Here is an 8,266-nt window from a genome sequence, read left to right as displayed (position 1 = left end):
CAGGGAGGAGAAGACTTCCTGAGTGACGACAATGACTTTGAGGAAGATGAGTTCACTGATGAGGAGGACTACGAGTTCCTTGAGGCCGAAGAAGATGGGATCATCACCATCGATGTGGACGTTGATATTGAGGAGTAGTTGCACTAGATCACATGTGTAGTAATGGCTTGTACCCTGTCCTTTGTATCGTAGCATGAAGGGTTCTTAAAACCCTGGGTATGAGTATGTATCCGGTCCCTTGTATCGTAGAAGGAGGAAGAGGGTTCTTAAAACCCTGGTTATGTTAGCATGTAATCTGTTATGCATGAATGAATGAATGTTGTGGGTTATCATCGAAAATTTTTGCAAGTTTTAAAGGTTTTTCAAAAACTACCCAAACAAGACATAGAATTTTTCCCCCTTATCTCATAATCTGTCTACATGTTCAGATGGCTCGCCCGAATCGCAATGCGAACCCAGATGCAATGATGCAACTGCTGCAGACCCTGATGGCAGATAGGGAGACTGACCGAGCTGAACGCCAAGCCAACATAGCAGCCTTGCAGCAGCTGGCCAACAACAACTTTGGCCATGGCAACCATGATCACCCTGGGTCCAAACTCAAGAACTTCCAGAACACAAGCCCCCTGTTTTCAGTAAGACCGAAGAGCCCTTAAATGTAGACGACTGGCTGCAAACCATGGAAAACAACCTTGAGGTGGCGGGAGTAGAAGCCAATGAGAAAGTGCTGTTTGCTACGCACTACTTAGCCGGACCAGCTAGAGCCTGGTGGACTAGCAACCGTGCCATGAACGGAGGTCAAGTCATGACTTGGGCAGATTTCAAGCTCATGTTCAGCAAGTACCATGTGCCCCCGGGCCTGATCAAGAAGATGAGGGATGAGTTCCGTGAACTCAAACAAGGCAGGATGACGGTGGTAGAATACCGCGGCAGGTTCCTTACCTTGTCAAGGTACGCCCCCGACGAGACTGACACCACTGAGAAGAGGCAGGAGAGATTCCTAAACGGACTGCATGATGAGATGCAGACTGTCCTTGTCAACATACCCTTCGCAGACTTAGAAGCCCTAGTGGACTCCGCCATCCAGATGGAAGGCAAACTAAACCAAGCCAATGAGAACCGTAAACGCCGGATGATGCACCAGAGTGGGCCCAGCCATGCCCCTAAGTATCGCCTCGACTCAAGTGGAGGTTTCCTCCCGTAAACAACAACAAACCCCGGATGCGGACTTCACGCCCGGGTTATCAAAACCGGAGTGGAGGAAACCCCAGGCCAGGAGGCCACCACAACAACAACCACAACTACCAGAACCACACCAACAACTTCAATCGCGCCCCCATGCGAGCTCCCAACACCAACAACAACAACACCAACACCGCTCCAAGGACTGGGAGCAACGCCATTCCCGTTGCAACCAAGGACAAGGCCACCATCACTTGCTATGAGTGTGGTGTAGTGGGGCACTACTCCAATGAGTGTCCCAAGAGGCTCGCCAAGCTCGCGGGCAACACCGCAGCACCTGCTCAGCAGCAACGCCGCGTCTCCACCGGCAAAAAGTTCGCCCCCAACAACCCCAATAACCGCAGTGGCCGTCTATTCCACATGAATGCCGAAGAAGCCCGGGAAGCACCGGATGTTGTACTCGGGTATGTTTTCTGTTAATTCAGTACTTGCCGTGAGTGTTGTTTGATTCCGGAGCATCTCATTCCTTTGTCACCGAAGATTTTGCATCACCCAGTAAAATTCAACCTATCAGCTTGAAACATGTTATGATAGTTCAAATCCCCGGATCAACCACCAAAGCCAGAAAATTTTGCAAAAATGTACCCATCAAAATCCATGAAGTAGATTTCTATGCCAACCTGATTATTTTGGGAACCAAAGGTTTGGAAGTGGTACTAGGAATGGACTGGATGGCAAAACACCATGGATTGATTGACTGTGCCAAGAAAGCCATCACCATGACCAGCAGCACCGGTATCCTAGTAGAGCACACCTCTGAAAGATTACCCCGGAAATTTACCTGCAACCAAGGTATAGTCAAGCCAACTCTGGATCAAATCAGGGTCGTCTGCCGATACCCTGATGTGTTTCCCGAAGGTCTACCCGGTATGCCCCCAGATCGGGATATCGAGTTTATCATTGAGTTAATCCCTGGAACAGGACCTATAGCCCAGAGAGCCTATAGCATGAACCCAGCAGAACTTGTGGAGCTGAAGAAACAACTGGATGAACTTTTAGCCAAGGGTCTGATCCGACCAAGTGCGTCGCCTTGGAGATCCCCAATTTTATTTGTGGACAAGAAAGACGGTGCCAGTCGTTTATGTACGGACTATCGTAAACTTAACGATGTCACCATCAAAAACAAATACCCCTTGCCGAAGATAGAAGACCTGTTTGATCAGTTGACCGGTGCCACTGTGTTCTCTAAGATCGATCTTAGGACTGGCTATCATGAGCTGAAGATCCGTGCCTCGGATATTCCCAAAACTGCCTTTACCACCAGATATGGATTGTATGAGTACAATGTCATGTCGTTTGGATTAACCAATGCCCCAGCCTACTTCATGAACCTCATGAATAAGATTTTCATGAACTTCTTGGATAAGTTTGTCGTTGTTTTCATCGATGACATCCTTATCTATTCCAAAACCGAAGAGGAGCACGAGCAACACTTGGAAGCTGTCCTTGATACCCTGCGGGAACATCAGCTGTATGCTAAGTTTAGCAAATGTGAGTTTTGGCTGAAAGAAGTAGGATTCTTGGGACATATCTTGTCTGCAGGAGGTATTGCCGTAGATCCCGCCAAGATCAAGACAGTAAAAGAATGGAAAGCCCCAACCACTCAGACTGATGTCCGTGCCTTTCTCGGATTGGCTGGATACTACCGTAGGTTTGTTGAAGGATTTTCCAGTATATCCCGACCAATGACCCAACTGTTGAAGAAGGATAAGAAGTTTGAATGGACGGAGAAGTGTGAGGAAAGTTTCCAGACACTGAAAACCAGACTGACCACAGCCCCAATCCTAATCATGCCGGATATCACCAAACCCTTTGATGTCTACTGTGATGCGTCCAAGATTGGTCTTGGGTGTGTGTTGATGCAGGAAGGCAAAGTGATATCATATCTATCCCGGCAACTCAAGCAACATGAGCAAAACTATCCCACCCATGATCTCGAACTTGCAGCCGTAGTCTTAGCTTTGAAGGTGTGGCGTCATTACCTTATGGGTAATCGATGCGAGATCTATTCTGATCACAAGAGCCTGAAATACATTTTCACCCAGAAAGAACTAAACATGAGGCAGAGGAGATGGTTAGAGTTGATCAAGGATTATGATATGGAAATCCATTACCACCCCGGCAAAGCCAATGTAGTGGCGGATGCCCCGAGTAGACCGCCGTGTCGGTTAAACTCCATGATAGCATCCGAACAACCCAGCCTACACCAAGAGTTTGAGCAGTTCAGAATGGAACTAGTCAGTGAAGGATTCCTAGCCAGCATAGAGCTTCAGCCCACCCTGATTGGTCAGATCAAAGAAGCCCAAAAGGGAAATGCCAGCATTGACGGAATCAAGAACCAGATAACTGCAGGGAAGGCACCGGGATTCACTATAGATGGAGAGGGAGTTCTTTGGTACAAAGAGCGCCTGTGCGTACCATCAGACTCAGAGTTGAAGCAGGTCATTCTGCAGGAAGCCCATGATACCCTTTATTCTATCCACCCCGGCGGTACCAAGATGTACCAGGATTTAAGGGAACAATTCTGGTGGCATGGAATGAAGAGAGAAATTGGAAGCTACATCGCCAAGTGTGACATCTGTCAGCGAGTCAAGGCAGAACATCAGCGACCCGCAGGAGTGCTACAACCCTTGCAAATTCCGGAATGGAAGTGGGACTCAGTAGGAATGGACTTTATCACAGGACTGCCCAAATCCAGCAAAGGAAATGATTCCATCTGGGTAGTTGTCGATAGACTGACCAAAGTAGCCCATTTTATCCCTGTCAAAACCACCTACCAAGGCCCAATGTTAGCTGAGCTGTATATCTCCAGAATTGTTGCCTTGCACGGAACCCCAAAGTCAATAGTGTCAGATAGAGGATCACAATTCACCTCAAGATTCTGGCAGAAGGTGCATGAAGGACTCGGAACCCGGCTAAATTTCAGCACCGCCTATCACCCGCAGACGGATGGACAGACTGAAAGAGTCAACCAGATACTGGAAGATATGTTGAGAGCGTGTGTACTGCAGTACGGATCCAAGTGGGAAGATTGCCTGCCTTATGCAGAATTCTCATACAACAACAGCTACCAAGCCAGCTTACAGATGGCCCCCTTTGAAGCCCTGTATGGAAGGAAATGCCGTACCCCTCTGAACTGGTCGGAAGTTAGAGAAAGCCAAGTCTTTGGCCCCGATGTTCTTCGAGAAGCCGAAGAGAAAGTGCACAAGATCCGCGAGTACCTCAAGACGGCGCAGTCGAGACAGAAGAGCTACGCCGACAAGAGACGCCGAGAGATGACCTTTGAGATCGGAGACTTCGTCTATATCAAGGTGTCACCCCTCAAAGGAATGCAGAGATTCCAGCTGAAAGGAAAGCTTGCGCCCGATATGTCGGACCATTCAAAGTTCTCAGCCGCAGAGGTGAAGTGTCTTATAAACCGGAACTACCGGAAGAAATGGCGGCCGTGCATGACGTGTTCCACATCTCACTCCTCCGGAAGTGCCTCGAAGTCCCCGAGAAGACTGAAGTATTCAAGAACATCGATCATCGATCGGTGGATATCAACACTGACTTGACATACCGCGAAGTGCCTATCTGCATACTGGAGGAAGCCTACAGAACCACCGCACCAGAAGTATCAAGTTTCTGAAGATACAGTGGAGCAACAATACCGAAGATGAAGCCACTTGGGAGCGGGAGGAAGATATGAAGAAGGAGTACCCAGATCTCTTTAGTACCTAATTTTCTTTTAGATCTCGGGACGAGATCTTTTGTAAGGGGGAAGGGTTTGTAACATCCCAAATTTCAATAAAAGAAAATTAGAAGAATTCCAGAGAGCAAAAATTCAAACCAACAAAAACTTTTCTCTTTGCATATAGTATCATGTCCAGGACTTGTGCATTTGAGTGATATGCCATGATGACTGATAATGTGTGTTTGTGCTATGCTCTAAAACCCTAAGTTGATCATGAGAAGATCAACAAATAAATAAATCAAAAAGAGAAAGAAATCAAATAAAAGAAAAACCCTAAAACCCTCTCATATGCCTTATGGCATTTTATTAAATTTTGACCCTAGACCAAATTGGTCTTCACCATTAGTTGAAGAATGTTACTAAACACTTATTACAACCTTTAGAATCAAAGAATCATAAATCAAATAGTTTTTAAATACAAATCTTGCTCACATAGAATAATGGTCAAATCTGCCCATTGTAATCTGGTCACCACTTTGGGCCCTCATATCTCAATATTTTCAAACTAAACTTTCTCAACCCTTTGCATGTCATCCAAGACAACATCAAGGTGAACACTTTTTGTAAAGCTCACCATGCCAAATTATTTCTAGATCAATAGCTATGCTCATCCAAAGTTGCAACATTTTATTAAGATCAACAATCTCACACTTAGCATTTTTGACAATTCTTGGAAATTGAAAATTCCACCACCACCTCTGATCATCTCTCGGTCATTTACAACTTTTATCAACACTCACATTTCAAAGACTTTCACCTTTTGAAATATTTCCAAATTTGGATATTTTCGAATTTTACAAATTGGGCACTATTTGCAACTATTGCAAATAGTGATCTACCCTACCTAAAACTACACCAAACCTACTCTACATGTTCCCCTGCCCCCTCTCTGCCTCACCCCTACATGGAAACCCTAGGAGGAGAGGCATGGCAAGCCATGGCTTGGCCATGCCGGCCACATGCCGGCCATGCCGAGCACCCCCTCCTCTCCTTCACCCTCTCTCCTAGCCCTGGTGCCCTGGCTCGCCACCACGCTCTCCTACGCCACCCTAGCATCGCCACTGTCGCGCTCGAGGACGACACACACCGGCCGACGTGCGCCCTGGACGCGCTCACCATGCCGGTGGCGTCGCGCGTCGACATGCACGCGGACGCCGCAGTACACGCGCCGCTCCGCCACTTCGCGCAGCCCCTGGACCCCCTCTCTGCGCGTCGAGCATCGCCGCGACACCGCGACACCGTTAGACACGCCCACGACACAGACACGCGCCAGCCGCCGCCGGAGACGACGACCACGTCGTGCCGTTGCCGCGCCAGTACACGCACGCGCGCGACCAAGTTAGGCACCGCCCCGCACCGCCGCTGATGCTCAGAGGACCGCCACGACGTGCTGAACAGGACGCCGCCCTCGCCTAGCCCAATAGCTCGCCGGAGAGCCCGCGCCCATGTCGCCACCGCCGCAGCACCCACGGCCATCCACGCCTCTATAAATAGAGCGTTCCCTGGACCAAACCGAACACACCATTCCACTCCCCTCTCTTCACCGCTCCTCCTCACACCATTAGCCACGCCAATCGTCGCCGGAGTCGCCGCAATCGCCAGCTCGGAGCCGCGGAAGCTCTGGAGGAATCGCCGTCGATCCAGGCTGCCCCAAGCTCCGCCGCTGCTACAGGCTGCCTCACCACCGTCGACAACGTCGCCCTGAACATCGCCGCCGGACCTCTGGTTAGCCCGCCGACCCCCTACTGCCGCCACTCCACCGTCGGGTTCTCGTCGGAGACGACGATGAACCACGACCGTAGATCTTGGATCTAATCCAACGCCCCAAACTAGCCCTTACCGTTTCGGGTTTAAACGCCCACTGACGGGTGGCCCCCGCTGTCAGGCAGCCCGCGCGGCACTAGACCGTGGCTGGGCTGGCCTTGGGCCTGGTTAATTCATTTGGCCCGTTAAGATTTTCACGCCGGCCCTTTTATTCAAATTTCATTTAAATGATTTAGTTTGAATTCCCCACTGGACCCAACTTTGAAATTACATAGAATTTGTTTGGCTTGGCCAAATTTAGCAAACTTTATATGGTTGGAAACCTAGTAAAAATATCTACAATATGCCACTGGTCTCATGACCAGATTCGTTGTAAAATTAATTCGATAAAAATAACAAGGCAGGGACTTTTCCCTATTCAAATAATTATTAAAAATCAAATAAAATAGATATTAAGTTAATTCCAACTCTAGTAGCTCACATGTGACTTACACTAATTGATTATGCAATAAAATGGGGTGGTCACTTTGCATGATCATGCCCTAGCTTAAGTAGTGGACAATATGGCTATTTTCTCTAAGTGATATTCTCCTAAAATATTATGCAAAACATATGAGGTGTTATACTTCATTTAAATCTTGTCCCAAATAAGTTCATGTGATGTTTGGACCCCTGGACCAAACTCTCTTATATGAATTACTTGGAGATTTAAATCATCTGGTAGTATTATTAAATGGTATGAGGTGGTTTACCTCATTTAAATTGTTTTCTCAATTGATGATCATGAATGGTGGACTTAGGTCAATAGCAAATTCCTGAATGGTTATTGAGAAATTAAATCTTAAGAAGATTTCAACAAGAGGAAATTATTCCTCAGGAACTTTATGGAAACTATTATTTACATATGTAATGAGAGGAAATTATTTTCCTCAAACAACACAACCAATGCACCCTAATTAGATTACTTGTGTGCATAGAATAGTTTGTGTGATTATATGTGTTGTTTGGAATAGCCATTGAATTAGTGAGTGATTATACCTCGTATTCCAATTTAGACGCTAGTACCGGAGAATACCCGGAAGAGGAAGGTTGCTACCCAGAAGAGGAGGAGGAACAGTTTGAGAACTACCAAGGCAAGCTAATATTCTTGCAAGTGCAAAGTCCTATCAAGGACAAGGCACTCTCATCTTTTCTTATGAAGCATAAGCCTATCCCAAGTTTTATTACCAGTTTTATTTGCAAGCTTTATTGCTTTGGGTTATCAAAGTACTTTTTGATTCATGATTCTATGGGGTTAATGTTAGATTAGTACAAGAGTATCAAAGTTAGCCTAGAAGCAAAGCAATATACTTAGCACCCCTCATATCTAGATGCTAGTGCTAAAGTAAAAATGACTACTCTAGATGGGAACATGTGTGGTGAAATAATGATGATGATGAAATTTATGAACTGACTTTTGAAGGTGAATATGACCAAGAGAAGATAGTGATTTTTTGATATAAAACTAATATTGGTTGGATGCGA

Source organism: Lolium rigidum, chromosome 4, assembly GCF_022539505.1.
Source record: "Lolium rigidum isolate FL_2022 chromosome 4, APGP_CSIRO_Lrig_0.1, whole genome shotgun sequence".
Lineage (NCBI taxonomy): Eukaryota > Viridiplantae > Streptophyta > Magnoliopsida > Poales > Poaceae > Lolium > Lolium rigidum.
The sequence above is the reverse complement of the archived record's forward strand: the minus strand, read 5'-3'. Positions refer to the sequence as shown.